Genomic DNA, 25,318 nt, shown 5'->3' on the forward strand with positions numbered 1-25,318 from the left:
AGGTTTTCCACGTGACCCCACAGGGCTCCATGGAGGACGGTAGGGCAGAGGCAAGTCCGGCAAGAAACTGTGCCAGTGTTCCAAGGAGGCCAAGCCCAAGCCCAGAGGGAGCCCCACAGGCACGCTGCCTTCTTGGCTACAGTCCCCGCCCACCCCAGACTCTGGTGGAGAACAGGATGGTGTAGAAGAGAGAAAATTGGAAAATGAACCAAAAGTGGGGGGAGAAGTAGAAGAGCCCAAGGATGATCATCATCCTTCCCCCCTTTGGGGGAGGTCCAGCCATGTTTTTCTTTTTGGAGGAGGGGGGTTAACACAGGGTGACTGTCTTTGTCTATTTGGGCTGCTACAATGGAATAGGCTTATAAACAACAGAAATTTACTTCTCACAGTTCTGGAGGCTGGAAGTATGAGATCAGGGTGCCAGCTTAGTCGGGTTCTGGTGAGAGTCCACTTCCTAATTGAATGCTGTCTTCACACTGTAACCTTATTTGGCAGAGGGGTGAGGGGTCTCTGTTTGAAGGGCATTAATCCCATTCACAAGAGGTCCACCCGTAGGGTTTAACTACTTCCCAGAGGCCCCAGCTCCAAATACCGTCATGTTGGGGATTAGGATTTTGACATGTGATATTTTGAAGGGAAACCAACAATTCAGTCTGAAGCAGTGACAGAGCTGGGATCCATCCCCTGTCCATCTGTGAGGGGTGCCCGGGGCTTTGTGATGTCCTTGACAGATTGGATTTGCCCTCCTGGGCTCTGGGGATCGAACATGAGGCCAGCTTCCCCCATAGCTGCTGCCCTTTCATCCTGGGCCCCAGGATGAGCTCATATAGAACAGGTGCCAGCCCATAGTGGGGAGATCACAGCTGAAGCAGGGCTGCCCTGCTGAGCCCAGCCTCAACCGGTGGTCTTCAGTGGGCCACATTCATAAGCATGAGAATAAGTGCTGACCGTCACATGCCACTGAGTGTTTGTGGTGGTTGTCCAGCAAAGCTGAACGATTAGTGCCATTTTTGGGTCAGGCCTGAATGAGTTACAGCCCAATTCCATGATATAAAAGACTTCATGGAGACACTAATATTTTGAAGATTGTGCAAGCTAGACTGCCATTGGTTTTCCTGGGGGAGGAGTTTTTGTTGTGTGTGTGTGTGTGTGTATGGTGTGTATGTGGGGTGTGTGTATATGAGTGGTGTGCATGTAGTGTGTGTGGTGTGTGTGTACAGTGTGCATATGTGGTGTGAGTATGTGATATGAGTGAGTTATATATGGTGTGTATGTATGGTGCGTGTGTGTGGTGTGAGTGTAAGTGTGTGTGTGTATGTGTATGTGTATGTTTGGCGGGGAGAGGACATGATCTCCTGTCAGGGCTCAGGCAAATGGCCTGCACAAGGTGAGGGGCCGGTTTTCCACCCAACATCACCCTGGGTGGAGCTTCTCCTAGACTTTACAGACGAGGCGGCTTGACACTGCAGCCTCCTTATTAGTCGTCTCCCAGTCCTGTAAGCCTTCTGCTTATGGAACAGTTGCTGCCTATGGGTAGATTCTGATTTTGTCTTCTTTCCTCTGTTGGGTGGAGGTAAGGCCGTTGTCCCGTCTCCATTCTGATGCCACAGCAGGTACTGTCACCAGTGAATCAGGGTTTCCAAGCATTACAGACTTCATGGTCCTCCCATAATTTAAGTACAACTTTGTGGTGTAAAGATCCTGATTTGCCCTGAGTTTACACGCCAGGAAGTGGTTTCCTTCCCCAGAGCCATAAAGCACTGCGAATAGGGACCTGAGGGCCTAGCACAGGTGTCCACAGCAGTCAGCCACCAGCCAGGAAAAGCCATGATGTGAGCAGTGGGCCGAGGTGTGGTGGGCAGACCACAGCCCATGCAGGTCCACCATTAGAACTCAGAGAAAGAGGAGGCGAGGCAGCTTCACAAGGTTCCACCCTCTTGTTTGATGGGGTAGGTAGAAGCCTCTGGAGGCTTCCTGTGGGGCATTGACAGCTGGCTTTGGCCAATCACTGCGGGCTCCCCTTCCCCCCCTTGCTGCCCACTTGGACATGGTGGGTGACTGGGGGAATGGCTGGCCAGCTCTGGATCTCCCCTATCTCCACCTCCTCACCATTCCCCACCATCTCATGTCTTTCTGGGCACTGCTTTGTGCAAAGACAGAAAATACCAGGGAGTTGTCAGAAAACGCAGGGGCCCCATAGGATCCACTGGGTTTGATGTCCAAGCTTCTTTTCTGAAACTCAAAAACGGGAGCAGATTTTCAGCAGCCGCTCTAACTCCTTTCGATATGATGAAATAATGAGAAGCAATTGCCCCGTGACATCTGACACAGAACGTTTCTTTTTCTAGTTTACCCAAATAACAAGATAGTTTTATTTATAATGAGATAAACGGAAAGGATGCTCGGTAAGGCTTGGAGTCATTATAGAGCTCTTTCTTTGTTAATGGCGATGACAAGACAATGCAGAAATGGCTGTCACAGATTGAAAGGGGTGATGTTAGATATGCCTGTTGCAATGTAACCAAGGTGGAAGGCCCCATTTCAATAAGGAGGATGAAGAAGCAGTGTATGACTTTTGTGTTTCCTGGAGGAGAGGGTGTTTGTGGCCCTCTGAGCCCCCTCGCCAGGGTCCTTCTAGCAGTTGCTCTGGTCTTCTTACATCAGGCATTTGCTCCTTTAGGCCTAGTGCAGGTGTTCCTGGGGATGACCCCAGGGATCCTATGGGATGCAAACCTCAGGTGGTCGGCCTGGGCACCAGCAGGCCTGGGAGGAGACAGACCACAGTCTAAGGGGCCAAGGAAGGGACCTGACATTGAAGACAGGGCAGCTGACTCCATGCTGGGCCAGGGGTGAAGCCATGGGATTGACTCAAGTAGATGACAGAAAACTAGATCCAAACTGGCTTAAGCAGAAGGGATTCGATGTGGCTTGATTTGGGCTTAAAGGAAGCCATAAGTGTGCCATTTCTTGTTTTTCCTGCTTTGCACTCCATTCTCTCCCATGTTGGGTCTTGTCTCAGGCTCCCTGTCATGGTTAGACCCGTACCCCTGGCAGTGCAGCCACATCCTGGCAGGCTCTGGGGAAAGAGGGACAGTCCCTTTCTAGGGCATCCAGGAACGTGTCATTGCCTACCTTTGACTCTGGCCGTGTGCCCATCCCTAAAACAACCCCCGTGCCAGTCGAAATGCAGTGCTCTGGTTGGCCAGGCCCGGGCCATGGAATCCACCTGAATCACATGGTCCCCAAATGATGGTCCTCCATCATTGCCTGAGTCTGGTGATTCATTCTGACAATGCTTGATGACAGGGAGGCAGGTGGGATGAAGCAGGGTCCAGCCCAGAGCCCACTGGGAGGTTTTAGGAAGGCAAATCAGCATGGGTCCCACAGATGTGGGATTCCCACCCACATAGCTCTTAGGTCCATCCTCTTTTCTGCCTGCCTTGCTGATGCCTTATTTTGAGCCCCCATTTTTCTTTTCTCCCTCCAGAATCATTACTGTCTGAGACATTTTTGTGGAACATAAAACCTCAGCATGCCACTCCTCTTTCACTAACCCAGTGGTTCTCACTCCCACAGGATGAGGCCAGAGTCCTTAGTGTGACGACAGAACCTTTCCTGGATAGGCCTCTTCCCCTGTCTACAGCCTCCTCAGACCAGTCCAGGTCCTCCAAACATCGTGATTTTCCCATGCTTATGCTTTGCATATGCATATGCCTGAGGTGCCCAGCCACCCCTGCCATCCAGCTAGAAAAACTCCTGTGTATCCCTCAGGACCCAGATAGTGTCACCTGTTCTGTGATGCGTCCCCCAGGTTTTCCCAGGCATTTGTCTGTGCTCAGGCTCTCTGTGCTGGCTCTTTCTTTATCGGTTTTAACAGCTGCCTTCTTGTCTCATGTCCCCAGGAGCCTGGAAGTTCCTTAAGGACTGTGCTATATAATATTCTTTAAAATTTTTTATTATGGAATATTAGACTACAGGAAATAACAAATATGTATTCAAAACCCAGATTTGATAGATAACAACAGCTTGCCACATTTGTTTTGAAGAAATAGATATTAAAAAATACCACCAAAACCCCAATTCCCCGTTTCCTTTCCTTCTGTTCCCAGACTCCTGCAGTTGGATGGAATCCTATTGAAACATTATGCTCTTGAGAATTATCCATGTTGATTTATGTAAATATGTTTTGCTCATTTGTACCATAATGGAGGGCTTTTGATTTTAAGAATAAACTGTAGTTTACTTGTCCTTTTTCTCCTCCCAATGAATGGCTCTGTTTTTGATTTTTCAATGTTATAAACGTGCTACAGGGAATGTTCTTGCATGTGTCTCCTGAGATCACAGGCAGGAAGGTATCAGCAGATAACCCAGTGGTAGAATTGTTGGCTCATAAGTATGTAGAGTCCATGCATCCTCACTTTTAATAAACTTTGACTGAGTTCTCACCAGGCTGTTGTACCTGCTCACATGCCCCTAAGGGATTTCAGTTCTGAGCTAACCTCAAACCTCACCAACACTGACTGTTAGGCGACTTTTCAATGTTTGTTACTCTGAGTAGAAGAGAAGGAAGTTTTGTTTCATTCTCCTTGCCCCATGACTGTTGAGGCTCAACCTTTTGTCTTTTCTCTCTCTCTCTTTTTTTAAAATTTATATATTTATTATTTTTGGCTATGCTGGGTCTTTGTTGTTGCATGCAGGCTTTCTCTAGTTGTGGTGAGTGGGGGCTACTCTTCATTGTGGTGCACGGGCTTCTCATGGCGGTGGCTTCTCTTGTTGTGGAGCACGGGCTCTAGGTGCATGGGCTTCAGTAGTTGTGGCTCGTGGGCTCAGTAGTTGTGGCTCGTGGGCTCTAGAGCACAGGCTCAGTAGTTGTGGCATGTAGGCTTAGTTGCTCCACGGCATGTGGGATCTTCCCGGACCAGGGCTTGAACCCATGTCTCCTGCATTGGCCAGGTGGATTCTTAACCATTGCGCCACCAGGGAAGCCCTCAACCTCTTTTCATATGTTTGTTGGTCATTCAGATTTTCTCTTCTGTGAGTTGTCGGTTTTCCTAGTGGCTTGTTTGTCGCTCTCTGTCCTGGAGCTGACTCCTTTGTCTGCTCTACACACCATGTCTTATCCATCAGTGTGTCCCTGCATCCCTGAATCTCCCTCAGGGCCAGACCCAGCTGCCCCTGGTGAATGTTTGCCGGAAAGTGAGGAGGTGAACCAGGGGAAGCAGAGAAACCAGCCCGACTGTACGACCAGGATGGAGGAGATGGGTCTCCCTGGGCTAGAATCTGAGTGAACAGAAAGTTGGCATTGGCCAGTTATGGCAGGAGGGTGGAAGTTGAGACCCTGAGAAGGGATTTGAGCCAAGGGTCCAAGGCTGTGCTTTAAAGAAAGCCTCTTGGGGAGTGGGGTGGGGAGGAGAAGCTGGAGAAGAGGCTTAGCAGGAGCAGCTGACCCACCCCGTGAGGACCGAGGACATCACAGCCTCCCAGAGGCCAGAAGAAGGGGTCAGGGAGGCTGCCCAGTCCAGTGACCCTTCTCACCTCCACCCTCCACAAAGCAAAGTGTCGCTGGGTCTTCCTGACAACAGTTGACGGCAGTTCCTCCCGAGGCCTCCCTAAGGTCCTTTGGGGCTGTAAGAAATGAGCTAGGCTCTCAATCCTCTTCCCAAGGTGAACCCATTAGCAACGATCCTCAAGACTCACATCTAGACATTTTATTTCCAATTTTTTCCCATCTTGCTCCTGTTCTGAGTCATTCAACAGGCTCCCAGGCTCTCTCCATTTGGACACACACCTGAGGGAGGGCATCCCCTGGGTGTTCACAGAGATAGTGAGGGCTGGTGCTGTGTCCCAGCACTCACCCTGGGAGAAGTGGGGACTGGAGTCCTGAGTCCTAATCCTGTCTTTATTAGCGAAGACCCACTTGCAGCCACTCTGTGGCCACAGTTCAACTCTCATCTATGTGTGAATGATTCTTTAAATAAATAAAGTTCAGAATAAGCTTTGAGAGGGCAGGGATCATGGCTGACAGTGTCCCAGCACCTTCAGTACACCTGGCACATAGGAGACCTCACTAATGATTTATTCAGTAAATGAATGAAAAACCAGAACACCCAACACTCCAGAGATGGCAGTTTTCCCCGAGTTTGTCTACACATAGAATTCCAGTTCAGTTAAAATATCATCAGGGTCTTATTTTATTTTTTAAACACTTAATCAAATTATTCTTAAAGTTCATCTAAAATCATGAACATAGAACAGCCAAGGAAATCCTGAGATGAAAAATTTCCACGAATTAAACTTCCTTCATATAATAAAAGCCATCATAAAGGGACAGTAATTGAAAGAATATGGTACTGGTCCAGAAATGGATATATTAATGGATGATATTAAAATGCAGAAATATATTCAAGTAATTTTAGAATTTTGGTCATAATAAAAATGGCATATCAAAATAGCAGAACAATGATTATCTAGTTGATGGTGTTGCAACCTCTGCCAGAATATTTGGAAAACCAGAACAATTAAACCTTGGCTTCACTCCATGCACAAAAATAAGTTCCAGGTCCCGGGGGGAGTTTTCTAGAGTGCATTTCCAGTTCCCACTGGACCAGCCTGCATTGTTCCTTACCTCTAGCGCCTCTCAATAGAGGGGTCTTGGGCCCATCCCCACTTCCGTGGCCTGTCGTGAAAGGCCACTTCTCCTGATGGGTGTGGGTCCCTGGGTCCACACTTGCCCTTTCTTCTCAGGAGGTTGCAGTCCTGTAGGGGTGTGAGGGTTTGGGGGGCTGATTAAAGAAAAAGATACGACCACAAGAGGCAGTAACACACAGTAAGCTTTGCTGGGTGATGCTCGGACAGGGTTGCTTGTGGGGGAAAGGAGTCCGTTGTAGCAGGAGCCTGGCCAGAAGGCATGGCAGCTCAGGGCTGCTACTCAGAGGGGAGGAGGGCAAGGGAACTCCCCAGGAGAGAAGGGAAGTGAGAGGGGGCTTATGTGTCTGGTGAGGTCTCTTAGCAGCATGGGCCTCAGCAGCTTGGGGCCTTGTGACTGCAAAGCCCCATCCTGTCAGTAGGTAACAGCTGCTGGGTGAAGTGGTCTGCAAAGCAGTCATTCTCTAAATGGCTAAAAGGTGCTTGTTTGGACTATATTAACAATAATTGGATGTGTACAAATTTGAATTTAGCATTGGCAGGCTTTTGAGCTAAGGGATCTCAGCTTGCAGTGAAGAAATAAAACAATGTGGAGGCCAGCACACAGAGGCCATCTTTGGCTCATTTATATAACAAGTCCCCATCAGCGACTTCAGTGGTGGTGACTGGTGGGGTACCCCGCCCTTGTCAGAGGAGCTGTGTATGAGCAGACCCTGTGAGTAGGGCCCAGAAGCTGGGATTTTTTTTTTTAAAGCTCCCCAGGTGATTCTAATGGTTTAGGCTGCACTGGAAACCACAGACATAGGTCAGTGGTCCTCAGACTTAGCTGCATATTAGACTATTTGGGTGGAGGTGAGAGTGGTTATAGCTTCCAGCACATATTAAAACCTGGACCCCATTCCCCGAAATTCTAATTCTGTGTCAGGGCACAGGTAGTTCTTCACCTCCCAGATGAGTGTGACATGCAGCCAAGACTGAGAACCCCGCCATGGGGCCTGGGGACGGGGAGCTGGTGAGGCGTCTACCGGGAGGGCCACAGTGCCCACAAAGACAGGGAGTGAGAGTGTCCAGTTACTGGCTGCTTACACACTGCACATGCCAGGCATTGTACTGCTTGCATGATCTCCTGTGTCCTTGCATCACTTCAGACAGGAAGCCACCCCACACGGCCTTCCACTCCCTCCTGTTTCTTTCTCCATGTCACTCAGGCTTTGCCAAGAGTTTTCCTTGACTGGCAGTCACACTGCCCAGAACTGGGGTTACCTGCAGTGGTCATGTCCGCTCACCTCCCACTCCTTCCGTGGCGTCTGAAAGAGCTCGTTCTTTGCCTGTAGAGCTGAAAGGCACTGGAGTAACTGGCACATCTTCCCATGGTCCAGATTAAGGCCTTGTCTCTCATACCTCAGGACGTGCACCTTACCCACTTCCTCTCACAGGCCAGGTGGGCTCTGCTTAGCCTTCTGGCTGCTCCACAGATTCAGAATCTGGCCTCAGATTCCCACGTAGCCATTGTACTCTTCCATGGGGTGCAGATAGCCGAGTGCCAAGGTCCCTCTCCAAACCAAACTGAGAAACATGCATAGTATGTCCTCTACGTGCAGGGCCCGAGACTCAGCCTTGTACACATCCCCACTCCTGGCTGCTCCAGAGCCCATATTCTGCTGAGTCCCGGGCAGTTCCCAAGTCCCTTCCCAGAGATACTCAGGCTGGGCAGGGAGGGAGGGAAGCCAAGTCCCTCTGTGCTTGTCTCCCTTCCCTCCTCGCCTGCCCAGCTCCTTGCTGTCACACGTGTTTACCCAAGCATGGCACCAATACCAAGAGTGGAGTTTGACCTTTACAGAAAGGAATAATTTGATTTACCGGGGAAGGTAGTGAACATCTGATAGACTTTAGCAATATCAAAGCAGCGTATCAATTAAGTATCTGCCTAAGAGTCCTCTCTGGGTTTCCATATTCCGAAAGGCTTATGATAAAATTAACTCTAAAGTTACTGACTGAGAAATGTACAATTACTGTCTTGCTGGTACAATAAAATGGGATGGATTGTTTAGGCATTTAATTGGCATCCAACAACAGGCGATGGTATGTTAAGTAGACATCAATTACGGCAGAGCTCTAATGGACATTTGATAATCGTTCTGACTGATCACCAGTGTTTGCCCTGCCAAATTAAATGGCTCGGTGGACAGTGGACTCTGTGCTTGACGGCCGGGAGGGGGCTTATAAAAGGGCTGTGAGTGCCTGGTGGCCTCCGGGGGCAGGGGCTGTATCCAGAACACCCTTCCTCTCATTCAGAAACACTTCTGAGAGCCGTGATTGCTTTCTGGCCTTGAGTTTTCTTCAAATATTGCCTCTGGGAAAAGAGATGGTCCTCCTGCTGGAACCAGGCTTTGCCTGCCTCACATGCAGACCATCTTCCCATTTTCTGTCTTTCCTTCTCAGCCCACTCACCCCCAATTTTGAGTCCAATTTCTATGGGCTTTACAGTCAGACCTATTTGAATGCTAAGCCTGGCTCCACCACTTCAAAGCTGTGAGCCCTGAGCAGTTCGGCTGATTTCTCTGGACCTCATTTTCCTTCTCGGTGCAACAGGGACATTGCCTCAGTGTCAAGACCATTGGGAGAAAAGTGCTGGCCAAATTCTTAGCACAGAGGAGGCGCTCAGCATGTTTTAGTTCCTCTTTTTCTCTCTCCTCTCTTTCCCTTGTGGTCTCCTATTCCTACTCCTGGGCTATGGTTTTGTTCCACTCTGTTGCATTGTGGCCCGGATACGATCTTTCCTAATGCTCCATCTTAGCTGAGACCCAGCTTTGACAACTACCAGAGAAGCAGAGGGGCTTGGGCTCGGGATTTAAACCCTGGTTCTGCCACTCATGAGCTGTGTGACATTGAGCCAGTTACTTCACTTCTCTGTTGTTTGGTTTTCTCATCTGTGTTGTGGGGATAATTGACAATAATTACCTTCTAGAGTTAATGGAATGACTTAGGATGATGCCTGTGCTTTTAAGTGCCCAATTTGTAATACACTGCCTGTTGTAATCATCAGACCCATTCTTCTAGGGTGAAGCCATTGAACTTGATTCTCTTATTCAGTAACCAACTTTTGAGTGTATTCAGGCTTCCACAGTCTCTTGTTTGCAGATGGCAGCAGGCCAAGTGGCCTCATTCCATCTTCTTTACCTCCTTTCTCTTGAGGGCTGCTGGATCAGTTCAGATAGACTTGGGCTGCTGTACGTGGCAACTGCATGGCATGCTTTGTTTTTGTTTTATTTTTTTTGAATTTTATTTTATTTATTACTTATACAGCGGGTTATTCTTAGTTATCTATTTTATACATATATTAGTGTATATATGTCAATCAAAATCTCCCAATTCATCCCACCATCACCACCACCCCCTGCCACTTTCCCCTCTTGGTGTCCATATGTTTGTTCTCTACATCTGTGTCTCTATTTCTGCCCTGCAAACTGGTTCATCTGCACCATTTTTCTAGGTTCCACATATATGCGTTAATATACGATATTTGTTTTCCTCTTTCTGACTGACTTCATTCTGTATGACAGTCTCTAGATCCATCCATGTCTCTACAAATGACCCAATGTCGTTCCTTTTTATGGCTGAGTAATATTCCCTTGTATATATGTACCACATCTTCTTTATCCATTCTTCTTTCGATGGGCATTTAGGTTGCTTCCATGACCTGGCTATTGTAAATAGTGCCGCAGTGAACATTTTGCTACATGACTCTTTTTGAATTATGGTTTTCTCAGGGTGTATGCCCAGTAGTGGGATTGCTGGGTTATATGGTAATTCTATTTTTAGTTTTTTAAGGACCCTCTATACTGTTCTCCATAGTGGCTGTATCAATTTACATTCCCACCAACACTGCAGGAGGGTTCCCTTTTCTCCACACCCTCTCCAGAATTTGTGGTTTGTAGATTTTCTGATGATGCCCATTCTAACTAGTGTGAGGAGATACCTCATTGTAGTTTTGATTTACATTTCTCTAATAATTAGTGGTGTTGAGCACCTTTCCATGTACTTCTTGGCCATCTGTATATCTTCTTTGGAGAAATGTCTATTTAGGTCTTCTGCCCATCTTTGGATTAGGCTGTTTGTTTTTTTAATATTGAGCTGGATGAGGTGTTTATATATTTTGGAGATTAATCCTTTGTCTGTTGATTCATTTGCAAATATTTTCTCCCATTCTGAGGGTTGTCTTTTCATCTTGTTTGTAGTTTCCTTTGCTGTGCAAAAGCTTTTAAGTTTCATTAGGTCCCATTTGTTTATTTTTGTGTTTATTTCCATTACTCTAGGAGGTGGATCAAAAAAGATCTTGCTGTGATTTATGTTAAGGGTGTTCTTCCTATGTTTTCCTCTAAGAGTTTTATAGTGTCCAGTCTTACATTTAGGTCTCTAATCCATTTTGAGTTTATTTTTGTGTATGGTGTTAGGGAGTGTTCTAATTTCATTCTTTTACATGTAGCTGTCCAGTTCTCCCAGCACCACTTATTGAAGAGACTGTCTTTTCTCCATTGTATATCCTTGCCTCCTTTGTCATAGATTAATTGACCATAGGTGCGAGGGGTTATCTCTGGACTTTCTATCCTGTTCCATTGATGTATATTTCTGTTTTTGTGCCAGTACCATATTGTCTTGATTACTGTACCTATGTAGTATAGTCTGAAGTCAGGGTGTCTGATTCCTCCAGCTCTGTTTCTTTCTCTCAAGACTGCTTTGGCTGTTCGGGGTCTTTTGTGTCTCCATACAGATTTTAAGATTTTTTTGTTCTAGTTCTGTAAAAAATGCCATTGGTAATTTGATAGGGATTGCATTGAATCTGTAGATTGCTTTGGGTAATATAGTCATTTTCACAATATTGATTCTTCCAATCCAAGAACATGGTATATCTCTCCATCTGTCTGCATCATCTTTGATTTCTTTTATCAGTGTCTTATAGTTTTCTGAGTACAGGTCTTTTACCTCCATAGGTAGGTTTATTCCTAGGTATTTTATTCTTTTTGTTGCAATGGTGAATGGGATTGTTTCCTTAATTTCTCTTTCTGATCTTTCATTGTTAGTGTATAGGAATGCAAGAGATTTCTGTGCATTAATTTTGTATCCTGCTACTTTACCAGATTCATTGATTAGCTCTAGTAGTTTTCTGGTGGCATCTTTAGGATTCTCTGTGTATAGTATCATGGCATCTGCAAACAGTGACAGTTTTACTTCTTCTTTTCCAACTTGGATTCCTTTTATTTCTTTTTCCTCTCTGATTGCCGTGGCTAGGACTTCCAAAACTATGTTGAATAATAGTGGTGAGAGTGGACATCCTTGTCTTGTTCCTGATCTTAGAGGAAATGCTTTCAGTTTTTCACCATTGAGAATGATGTTTGCTGTGGGTTTGTCATATATGGCCTTTATTATGTTGAGGTAGGTTCCCTCCATGCCCACTTTCTGGAGAGTTTTCATCATAAATGGGTGTTGAATTTTGTCAAAAGCTTTTTCTGCATCTATTGAAATGATCATATGGTTTTTATCCTTCAATTTGTTAATATGCTGTATCACATTGATTGATTAGCATATATTGAAGAATCCTTGCATCCCTGGGACAAATCCCACTTGATTATGGTGTGTCATCCTTTTAATGTGTTGTTGGATTCTGTTTGCTAGTATTTTGTTGAGGATTTTTGCATCTATATTCATCAGTGATAATTGGTCTGTAATTTTCTTTTTTTTGCAGTATCTTTGTCTGGTTTTGGTATCAGGGTTATGGTGGACTCATAGAATGGGTTTGGGAATCTTCCTTCCTCTGCAATTTTTTTGGAAGAGTTTGAGAAGGATGGGTGTTACCTCTTCTCTAAAGAGATGATAGAATAATAGGTGATAGAATTTGATAGAATTCACCTGTGAGACCATGTAATCCTGGACTTTTGTTTGTTGGAAGATTTTTAATCACAGTTTCAATTTCATTACTTGTGATTGGTCTTTCATATTTTCTATTTCTCCCGGGTTCAGTCTTGGAAGGTTATACCTTTCTAAGAATTTGTCCATTTCTTCCAGGTTGTCTATTTTATTGGCATAGTGTTCCTCATAATAGTCTCTTATGATGCTTTGTATTTCTGCGGTGTCTGTTGTAACTTCTCCTTTCTCATTTCTAACTTTATTGATTTGAGTCCTCTCCCTCTTTTTCTTGATGAATCTGGCTAAAGGTTTATCAATTTTATTTATCTTCTCAAAGAACCAGCTTTTAGTTTTATTGATGTTTGCTCTTGTTTTCTTTGTTTCTATTTCATTTATTTCTGCTCTGATCTTTATGATTTCTTTCCTTCTGCTAACTTTGGGTTTTGTTTTTTCTTCTTTCTCTGGTTCTTTTAGGTGTAAGGTTAGATTGTTTACTTGAGATTTTTGTTGATTCTTGATGCAGGCTTGTATTGCTATAAACTTCCCTCTTAGAATTGCTTTTGCTGCATCCCGTAGGTTTTGGATCATCGTGTTTTCATTGTCATTTGTCTCTAGGTATTTTTTGATTTCCTCTTTGATTTCTTAAGTGATCTCTTGGTTATTTAGTAACATACTGTTTAGCCTCTATGTGTTTGTGTTTTTTACGTTTTTTTCCCCTGTAATTGATTTCTAATCTCATAGTGTTGTGGTCAGAAAATATGCTTGATATGATTTCAATTTTCTTAAACTTACTGAGGCTTGATTTGTGATCCAAGATGTGATCTATCCTGGAGAATGTTCCACGGGCACTTGAGAAGAAAGTGTAATCTGCTGTCCTGTAAATATCAATTAAATCTAACTGGTGTATTGTGTCATTTAAAGCTTGTGTTTCCTTATTAATTTTCTGTTTGGATGATCTGTCCATTGGTGTAAGTGAAGTGTTAAAGTCTCCCACTATTACTGTGTTACTGTCAATTTCCTCTTTTATAGCTGTTAGCAGTTGCCTTATGTATTGAGGTGCTCCTATGTTGGGTGCATATATATTTATAATTGTTATATCTTCCTCTTAGATTTATCCCTTAATCATTATGTAGCGTCCTTCCTTATCTCTTGTAACATTCTTTACTTTAAAGTCTATTTTGTCTGATATGAGTATTGCTACTCCAGCTTTCTTTTTATTTCCATTTGCATGAAATATCTTTTTCCATATGCTCACTTTCAGTTTGTATGTGTCCCTAGTTCTGAAGTGAGTCTTTTGTAGACAGCATATATATGGGTCTTGTTTTTGTATCCATTCAGACAGCCTGTGTCTTTTGGTTGGAGCATTTAATCCATTCACGTTTAAGGTAATTATCGATATGTATGTTCCTATTACCATTTTCTTAATTTTGGAGGGTTTGTTTTTGTAGGTCCTTTTCTTCTCTTGTTTTTCCCACTTAGAGAAGTTCCTTTAGCATTTGTTATAGAGCTGGTTTGGTGGTGCTGAATTCTCTTAGCTTTTACTTGTCTGTAAAGCTTTTGATTTCTCCATCGAATCTGAATGAGATCCTTGCCGGTTAGAGTAATCTTGGTTGTAGGTTCTTCCCTTTCATCACTTTAAATATGTCATGCCACTCCCTTCTGGCTTGTAGAGTTTCTGCTGAGAAATCAGCTCTTAACCTTATGGGAGTTCCCTTGTGTGTTATTTGTCATTTTTCCCTTACTGCTTTCAGTAATTTTTCTTTGTCTTTAATTTTTGCCAATTTGATTATTATGTGTCTTGGCATGTTTCACCTTGGGTTTATCCTGTATGGGACTCTCTGTGCTTCCTGGACTTGGGTGGCTGTTTCCTTTCCCATGTTAGGGAAGTTTTCAACTATAATGTCTTCAGATATTTTCACGGGTCCTTTCTCTCTCTCTTCTCCTTCTGGGACCCCTGTAATGTGAATGTTATTGCGTTTAATTTGTCCCAGAGGTCTCTTAGGCTGTCTTCATTTCTTTTCATTCTTTTTTCTTTATTCTCTTCCGTGGCAGTGAATTCCACCATTCTGTCTTCCAGGTCACTTATCCGTTCTTCTTCCTCAGTTATGCTGCTGTTGATTCCTTCTAGTGTAGTTTTCATTTCAGTTAATTTATTGTTCATCTCTGCTTGTTTGTTCTTTAATTCTTCTAGATCTTTGTTAAACATTTCTTGCATTTTCTCAATCTTTGCCTCCATTCTTTTTCCGAGGTCCTGGATCATCTTCACTATCATTATTCTGAATTCTTTTTCTGGGTGGTTGCCTATCTCCACTTCATTTAGTTGCTTTTCTGGGGTTTTTTCTTTTTCCTTCATCTGGTACAAAGTCCTCTGCGTTTTCATTTTGTTTATCTTTCTGTGAATGTGGTTTTTGTTCCACAGGCTGCAGAATTGTAGTTCTTCTTGCTTCTGCTGTCTGCCCTCTGGTGGATGAGGCTATCAGTCATGCTTTGTTAAGAGCATATTTGTGTGTGTGTGTGTGTGTGTGTGTGTGTATACTCTCATATTGGCAAGCAGTCTGATTAACAGTGAGTCCTAGTTCTCTTAGAAAAATGTGACTCTTTCTTTGCTACCAGTTGGCATTTTATTCTAAAATATCACTTGGGAACTTAGATTGCTGATGGAACTAGGTCAATTTGATGAAAACTAATTTATTGAATGGCTAATTTGCCAAAAGCCAATTCACCAAAAGTTAATTTGCTGAAAATAAATTTGCTGAATCATTAAATCACTGAATGACCAGTTCACTGAAAACTGTCAAACCCTCAACCCCATTTAGGAGTGGTGGCTGTTGATGTTTTGCTGTCAGAGCAAGAAGCACATGTAGGGAAGACTCATAAGCAAAGGCAAGGGTTAGACAAAGATCCTTAAAAATAAAGAAGCTAGGAACTATGGGATGAAGGGAAAGCCCATCCGTTTGCAGTTAAATAACAGCTTTTGAACAGTGAAACATACAAGGATTTCATATGCAGTTGACCTGGGCAGGTTGCTCTGTGGTTAAATGGCTGCAAGAAAGCTATGATGAAACTAAAACAAAAATTAATTCTCAAAAATTTATTACTCAGTCATTTACAGATGGGCTTTGGCAAACTGATTTTCAGTGAATCAGTCTATTTTCTTCCCCAGTATGACCTTAGCCTGAGACTGAAGTGAGAATGTGGCCAATTGAAAGAGGCCATCCATCCATCCATAGAAAGCAAGGGACAGATGGTGGCCTCTAGTCTGCATCTGCATCTGAGCTAGGGCTGGGGCAGGGGAACCTGGGGCTGGGGATGAGGATCAAAGAGCCTGTGCCTCTGGGTGGTGGTAGGATTGATGATTAAGCCAGTAGTGGTCCTCTGTTCTGGGGGCATGCTTAGAAGGATGCCTGACCCAGCCACTGCTAACAGTGGGACAGGCAGAAGCTCAGAATTGACCTGGCCCCAAGGCAGTAGGCAGGACTGTGGGGAGGGACCCTCTACAGCCCCAGACCTTCTATGAGGAGCAAAACAGAATTGGCAGGGGCCTGGGGACAGCCCCAGCACAGCAGGCTAAGCTAGGAACCCCAGGTTCCCTGAATGTAGGCTCATTTATTGAGTAAAAAAAAAAAAATCTATTGTGTGCCCATAATGGTAAAAAGAAATAATTTTAGCTGAATATACTGAGCATTTACTGTGTCCTAGAATTATGCTAAGCCCTTGTGTGTATTAATGATGTGAGCAACTCTATAAAGGAGTTGCCATTTTTATTTCCATTTAACAAAGAACCGAGGCTCAGAGATATTAAGAAGTTTGCACAAGGTCACAGAGCTAACAAGAGTCAGAGGTTGTCTTCACATCTAGCTCTGTCTGGTCCCAGATCTATGCTCTTAACTCAAAAATGTTTATGTAATTATATTAATATATGTAAATATATATACATGTTTGTATCCTTTCTTTTAAAAATGCATATGAGGTAATATACTGTTCTTCCTTTTACTCTTCATTTAAAAACATGCATTGGAGTTCTTTCTATGTAAGCACATATAAATACCTCATTCTTTTTAAAAAACTGAGTGGTATTCCATTGTGTAGATCTGTTGAATCATAATTTATTTAAACAAATATGAGAGTTCCAATTGCTATATTTGACAGTTCTTGGTATTACTCATCTCTTTAAGTTTAGCCATTCTGGTGGGTGTGAAATCATATTTCATTGTGGTTTTAATATACAATTGCTTGATGACTAATGAAATTGAATATATTTCCGTATGTCTATTGGGCATTTTTCTATACTTTTGTGTGCCCATTCAAGAGTCTTTCCCACTTTTCTATTGTGGTGTATTATTTTTATTTGCTTGTAGTAGATCTTTGTATATTCTGGATTCAAGTCTTTTGTTACTCACATGTATATTGCAAAGTTCTTCTCTCATCATCTGACTTGTTTTTGATTCTCTTAATAGTATCTTTTGGAGAACAAGAGTTCTCAATTTTAATCAGGATCAACTTAGCAGTTGTTTCCTTTAAAGTTAGTGCCTTTTGGGTCCTGTTTAAGAAATGATTCTTTACACCAAGATAATGAAGAAATTTCCCCATATTATCTTCTAGAAGTTTTATTGTTTTATGTTTTTATTTAAGTGTACAATCCACATACGTTTAATTTTTGTTGATGGTATAGATGTCAAGATTCAACTTTTCCAAATGTTTATTGAATTGACCCAACACCAGGTTGATTAAAAGACCATTATTTTTCCCTGTGCTATACAAAGTTACCTTTGTTAGAAACCAAGGAGTCATACTGGATTGCCTGTTTCTGGACTCCATATTCTGTTCCATTAGTTTAATTACTGCCTTAATTATTTTGGCTTTCTAAGTCTTTACACTGAGTAGCTTTTATTATTCCATCTGGTTCTTCTTCAAGAGATTCTTCACTTTTCTTGGCCCTTTGCATTTCTATATAAATTTTAAAATTGTCTGGGCAACTTCCAAGCTGAATTAGAAAATCCTGCTGAAATTTTGGTAGAGTCCATGAATATGGTATATCCCTCCATTTATTTAGGCGATCTTCAATTTCTCACAATATTTTGTAGTTTTCTGCGAAAACTAGAGTTCTTGTACCTTCTTTGTTAAATTTATTCTCAGGTTTATGTTTTACCGTACTATAATTAGAGTATTTTAAAATTTCATTTTCTACTTGCTCATTGGAATGTAAAACTACAACTGCTTTTTGTGGGTTGATCGTGTATCCAGTGACTTTGCTAAATGTATTTATTAATCCTAGTAGTTTGTCTATAAATTTTTGTGTATTTTCTGTTTTACACTATGTAGTCTATGTGTTAATTTATGATCCTTATATCTTTCTTTCCAGTCCTTAAATATTTCATTTTTGGTTCTTGCTTAATTGCATTATAGTATCTCTAGCATAATGTCTAATAGAAGCTGTGAAAATAAGGATTCTTGTCTTATTTCCAACTTTGGGGGAAAGTGTTTAGAATTTCATGGTTACATGTAATGTTGGTTGTAGATTTTTTGTACCTATAAATCAATAGATTAAGAAGATTTCTTTCGAATCCTAATTTGCTAAGAGTTTTAAAAAAATCATGAATGGGTATTGAATTTATCAAATGATTTGTCTTTACCTATTAAAATAATCATGTGATTTTCTGCTTTATTGTTTATATGGTAAATTAAATTCATTGATTTTCTAATGTTAAATTCCTGTCCATTTGTAGAATAAATACATCTTGGTCATGACATATTATTTTTATATATTGCTAGATTTGTATGAATTTTGATTCTGTGTTCATAAGAGAGAATTAACTTGTGATTTCCTTTCTTATAAAGACTGTCAGATTTTGTAATCAAAGGTTGTACTTGCTACATAGAACAACATGTAGGGAAATGTTTCCTATTTGCTCTTTTCTGGGAGAGTTTGGGTGTGACTGGCATTATTTCTCTTTAAATATTTGGAAGAGTTCACCAGTGCAGCTGTCTGGGCCTGAAGTTTTCTTTGAGGGAATATTTTTAGTTATGGATTTAATTTCTTTAAAATGCATAGTACAATTCGTATTCCCTACTTTGGGGGTGTTTTCTTAGATATTTATCCTTTTCACTTAAATATTTAAATTTATTGTCCAAAGGTTGTTCATTATTTCTACTTATTTTCTTTTTAATGCCTGGCAGATATGTTGTCATTTCCCTTTTTCATTCTTGATATTGATTTCTTGTACCTTCCCTTTGCCCCCCATGATTAGTCTTCCTAGGGTTTTATAAATTTTATTAACGCTTTCAAGGAGCAAGCTTTGTTTTTGAACTTTGGTTCCCTTGAATTTTCTCTGTTCTACATTTGTTTTCTATTTTATTAATTTCTGTTCTTTATTATTTTCTTTCACTTTGAGCTTGATTTACTATTCTTATCCTAACTTAAGATGGATGTTTAGATCCTTGTCTTTTGGCATTTCATCCTTTCTCATGAGTACATTTAATAGTAAACATTTTCTTCTATTTATAGTTTTAACTGAATTTCATACATTTTGACATGCCATGTTTCACTGCCATTCAGCTCCAAATATTTTCTAATTTCCATTGTAACTTTTTCTTTCACTAGGTACTGTTTAGAAGTGCCCTGCTTAATTTCTAAACATTTGAGAGATTTCTAGTTATTTTTGTTACTCATTTCTAGTTTACTTCCATTATAGTCAAAGATTATACTCCATGAACTTTTAATCTCTTAAAATTTGTTGATATTTGCTTTATGAACAAATAGTAGTATATGGTTGATTTTATATTTTAGTAGTATATGGTAAATTTTCTATGTGCCCTTGAAAATAATGGTATATGTAGTTTGGGATATAGTGTTTTATATATGTCAAGTAGCTAAATTGTGCTACATAAGTTTAAATACTCTCTTTTTCTGGATTTTTGTCTACTTACTCTTTCAGTTATAAAGAGATGTATATTAAAATTTTTCCCACTAAAATTGTGGATTCATTTAATTTTTTTCCTTTTAGGTTTGTCAATTCCTGAATTATGTATTTTGAATCTATGCCATTAGGTGCATACAATTTTAGACTTTTTCCAATTTTACTGATTGTTCACTCTTTTATCATTATTAAATATCCCACATTACCACTTATAATGTGTTGTCCCTAAAGTTTATTTTGTCTGGTATTACTATAGCTATCAGCTTTCTGATAGTTAGTGTTTGTATGATGCATTTTCTTTTCTATCTTTTACTTTCATCCTTTCTATATCCATATATTGGGGGTATGCCTCTTACAAGAAGCATATAGTAATTGATTTTTTTTCTTTTTTTTTTTTATGATATGCGGGCCTCTCACCGTTGCGGCCTCTCCCGCTGTGGAGCACAGGCCCCAGACGCGCAGGCCCAGCGGCCATGGCTCATGGGCCCAGCTGCTCCGCGGCACGTGGGATCTTCCCAGACCGGGGCATGAACCTGCGTCCCCCGCATCGGCAGGCGGACTCTCAACCACTGCGCCACCAGGGAAGCCCAGTAATTGATTTTTAATCCACATGATAACCTTTACCTTTTAATCCCCATGATAACCTTTACCCCATGTTAACCTTTACCTTTTATTTATTACCTTTACCTTTTAATAAGTTAAGGAATATTTAACTTATTTATTTTTAATATAATTGTTGATATGGGTTTAAATCTGTCATCCTAATGGCTTTTTTTCTATTGGTTTCAGCAGTTCTATGTTCCTTTCCCTATGTTTTCTTGCTTTCTTATAGATTCATCAGGTAGTTTAAATTTGTTCCCTTCTTTATTAGTTTGATGGCTTTTATATTCTTTCCTGTTTTTTAAATGGTTATCTGAGACATTACAGTAGGCATCCTTAATTTTTTAAACTCTAATAAATTATCTTTCACTTCTCAGTAATTCAAGGGCTTTAGGATACTTTAACTTAATGTTTTTCTTGTGTTTTGTACCGTTTTCCTCATGTATCTTAATTGCATGTATATTTTTAAACCTCACATGATGTCATCATTATTGTTGTTTCATACAGTCAGTATTCATTTAGATCTGTCTGTCTATATGTATGTACACTGTATATCCTTTCTAATTTTCTTTGTTGTTTTTTTTTTTCTGGAAATCCGTGCTTCCATTTAGAATTATTTTTCTTCTGCCTGAAGAACTTTCTTTAGTGTTTCATCTGATGTAGATCTGTTTAGTTTTTGATTATCTGAAAAAATGTCTGTATTTTGTCTTTATTGTGAAGGACATAAAAGGATTTTTATGCTGGTATAACATTCTTAGCTGTCAGTTAGTGCTTTGTATATATCATTCCACTATTTCAGAATTCTCCTCCTCGTTTCCATTGGGAAGCAGCAATCCTATTTCTCCTTGATAATCAGGATCAGGTAACCCAGTTTGTATAGTTAGTCCCCTTTGTTGCTTGCTGGTTTAATAGCATGAGGAGCTGTGGGAATCTTAACTCCCAGTGTCTCTGGTGGAATAATTTCTCCTTTAATAATTACGAGCTTGAAACCAACAGAACTCCACTTTGTGCCATAGTTAGACTCGTACCCCTGAGTTATGCTGGGATCTGATCCTGGTAATGGGTCTTCAGGCAAGAGGGAGTAGTGGTAGTGGGGGTGTGGATCTTAAGGAGAATGAGACTCCTCTTGCAGTTAATCCTCTTGACCCCAGGTAAGTGCAGAGCTCTTTAAGCAAGGCAGAACTATGCACTCATCACTGAGGAGAGAGGGGAGACCTCTCTTAGCAAAGGATGACTCAGAAGGATTTGGGAATTTGAGGTGTTCGGTTTTATCCACATCTACTCAAATGACCCCATTCTCAGGGTCCATTCCAATTATTACCCTAACTTTACCATGAGAGATCTGGTGAGGGTGTCATTCTGGTTCTTCAAGCTGCTTCTGCTTGACTCAGGAAACTGCAGAAGACTCTCGCTTACCTCACAATAATTATACAACCTTAAGGTGGGTGAATCAGAAAGTTATTTCCAAGTCTGAAGAGAGCAGAGGCATAAACAATATAAAAAAACAAATGGTAGGGTTAAAGAATGTGTGCAACATTTGTGCTGGCAATGGGCAAATAGCCTCTTTAAAAAATTACTTCCATACATTGTTAAGTGTAGTAGGCAGACTCATGGACAACAAAGATACCCCCACCCTAATCCCCTGAACCAATGAATAGATTGCTTTAGGTGACAAAAGGACTTTGCAGATGTGATTAATGGACCTTGAGATGGAAAGCTATGCCTGGATCATCCAAGTGGGCTTGATCTAATGCATCCTTAAAAGCAAAAGAATCTTTCCTGGTTGCAGAGAACCAGAGAGATGGCAGCGTGAGAAGGACTTGGATGGTTACTGTTGATTTTGAAGATGGAGGAAGGGGCCATAAGCCAAGAAATGTGAGTTGCCTCTAGAAGCCGGAGAAAGAAAAGAAACAGATACTCTCCTAGAACCTCCAGATAGGAACATAATCTGGCCAACGCCTTAATTTTAACCCAGTGAGAACCATTTCTGACTTCTACCTCATAACTGTAAAATAAGTTTGCGTTGTTTAAGCTACCAAGTTTGTGGTAATCTGTTATGGCAGCAATAGAAAACTAATACAGTGAGAAAAAGACAAATAACTCAACAGAAAAACAGGCAAAGGATATGAACAGATAATTCACAGAATTAGCCAATTAACATTTGGAGAGATGCTTAATCTTACTAATGAAGCAGGTAAATGCAAATGAAAACAAGATACCATTCTTCACTCATCAAATTGGCAAATGTTAAAGCACTTGATAACACACCCTAACAGTGGGAAGTAAACACTTTTAAACATTGCTGGTTGGAGTGTGAATTTCTGTAACTTTGGGGAAAGTAATATGGTGATAACTAATAATATAAATAACAAATCCTTTGACTTAGTAAATAAATCCAATTTTGGCTATCTTTCTCTTACAGAAGTTAACAGGGCTATTTTTTTTTCCTCTAAACGTACGAGAAAATTTGGTGTCAAAAAACTGGAACTAATCTGAGGTTTCATCTTGGAAAATGGTTAAATAAATTTTGATAAATTCATGATATGAAACATTATGCATAAGGTAATACTAACTAAAGCTCTATGCAGAGGTCTAGAAGGTGATCCGTTGTATACTGTTGACTAAATAGGTTGCAAGGTAATGTCCATAATATGAATCCATTGAGATGCAAAATAATACAACAACGCATAAAATAACATTTCCCTGCATATGTTTGTATACATTTCTGTTTGTATAGAGAAAGATGTGGAAAGAAACACACCAAGCAATTAACATTGATTATCTCCAGGAATGGCACTGGGGGTGAAAGGGCATGTGGGAGAGTGAGAGAGTTATCTTTTTCTTCATACAACTCGATTGTCCATCTTTTTACAATGAGCACATACAACTTTTAAAGTCATAACATTTAAACATTTCTAATAGAGCATTTAAGAAAGGGATAAAACCTTGCATTTTTGAACTTACACATTTGCCCATAAGCCGGTAAATCACCCTTTCAGCTGGTGCTGGTGGCACTGCCCACTGGCCAACAGTCCAGTTTTGGCCACAGCACACCTTCTTTGTCTACACAGCAGTGTGCCTTTATGCAGCTACTTCAGCATTTTGTCCCTCTTTTATAAAAATGAGGGGAAGATGGGAAAAAATGAAAGTGCAGATAAGAAGTGTAGGTTTCATAAATTTAAACCAATAGAATCAAAGGTGGAAATCGTTAGGTGTGCCAAAAGTAATAAATCTCTTACCTGAATCAGATACTCACTGGACTTGAACCAGCTGACTGTGAGTTTGGTTGTGAAAGAAAAGAACAAAATTAAGGAAAAGAGGCAAAGATCTTTTATGTCTTTTAGGACAAATAACTGGGGGTTACATGATATATTAATTTATCCTCTCCAAGATGGAACCACCTCTAAACACACTTAAAATATATAGGTCTGTTGCAGGTTTTTCTCACATTACACTTTTTTTTTTTTTTTTTTTCCGGTACACATTTGGTGTGTACAAGTAATAACATATGCTTACTGCTTTTTCCTGCCATTTCTTTGTATACATTTCCTGATTCTTACCTCTGGTCAGGCAAGACCCTCATGTGGTCTTCAGGATGAGTAAGATAAATAGGAATAAAAAGTGCAAGGAATAGTCAAATTTCAACTATTTGTTTCCCAAAACAGGCTCTTAAGATTCAAAAGGGCAAGCCCAAGTGAGGCAAGGTACAGAATGTATATCACAATGATAAGACTGGAGGGAAGATGAAGGAGGAAGCTACTCCTCTCATGCCGACGGGGAGCAAAGAGAAGGTGGCTGAGGCTGGAGAGGAGGAGACTAGGAGGAGACTAGGAGGAGACTAACAGGGTCTTTCATGAGGGTCTGTGTGTATGTGACTCAGGCAGGAGGCCATGGCAGCCTTTGGTCTTTGCTTTGAGCAGGAATGAATATGCACCTTTAAAAAAAATAAAACGAAACCAAAACAGTTTTGTTTGTTTGTCTGGAGGCAACACCAAGGTGCTCAATGACATTATGTATTCTTCAGTATTATCTGGATTTTTTTCACTTCACCCCACCATAAGCATTAGTGATCTGGTGACCCCTTTGCTTGCCTATCACTCACCTTCTCACACCTGCTGATAGAGGGGTGGTGGGCTATGTCCCCTACACCCCTGCCTATAACTAATTGGATCAGTGGTGGGCGCAAGACCCAGGTTTGTTCAACATGGAATTTGCAGTAGGGCTCAGAGACTCTGCCTCTGCAGTCCTGAGTGCTGGGAGGAGGCGTCATGAAGAGCTGGAGCGCCCATGTGTGCAGAGAGAGAAGGCTGGGGAGAAAGAAGGCTGAAGTAGGGCTGCTGGGAGATGAAGGGCTGAGAGAGGAATGAGACCTGCCGCTGTAGCCTGGATACGCAGGGGAGTCTAGTTCTAGACTTTTCCATTTCTGATCCCTCCTGATCCTTGACTGTATCTATCAACTTTTTGCCATGAAAAGAGAGGCTGTTAGCATAATTATACTTCCTTTTACCTCTTGCCTCCTCCCCACTATTTTATTAGTTCTGTTGTTTTATTTTAACCTTTTTATTTTGAAATAATTTTAGATTTACCGAAGAGTTGGAAGGGTGGTACCGAGTGTTCTTGTATACCTTCCACCAGCTACCCCTAATGTTACCATTTACATAACCAGGAGACACTAGTCAAAATTAAGAAATGAACTTGGTAACCATCTCATCCAGGTTTTTCTGAGACTTCCCTGGTTTTAGCACTGAAAGCCTCCTGTGCCAGGAAGCCCCCAGTCCCCGACAAACCAGGGCTATTCTCATTTTTAAAATTGAAAGTCCCATGCCCAAGGGGCCCCTTCAGTCCTGGCAAACTGGGATGGTTGGTCACCCAATACCTAAAGTACAGACTTCATTTGCATTTCCCCAGTTTCCCCACTAACATCCTTTTCCTGTTCCAGGATCCAATACGAGAGATCACTTTGCATTTAGTTCTCATATCTCCTTAGTCTCCTCTGCTTTGTGACTATTTTTGGGTTTTCCTTGATTTACGTGACCTTGACACTTCTAAAGAGTACTGGTCGGGCTTCCCTGTGGCGCAGTGGTTGAGAGTCTGCCTGCCGACGCAGGGGACGTGGGTTCGTGCCCCGGTCCGGGAAGATCCCACATGCCGTGGAGCGGCTGGGCCTGTGAGCCATGGCCGCTGAGCCTGTGCGTCCGGAGCCCGTGCTCCGCAACGGGAGAGGCCACAACAGTGAGAGGCCCGCGTACCGC

The sequence above is a fragment of the Hyperoodon ampullatus genome (genome assembly GCF_949752795.1).
Source record: "Hyperoodon ampullatus genome assembly, chromosome: 1".
In the NCBI taxonomy this organism is placed as follows: domain Eukaryota; kingdom Metazoa; phylum Chordata; class Mammalia; order Artiodactyla; family Ziphiidae; genus Hyperoodon; species Hyperoodon ampullatus.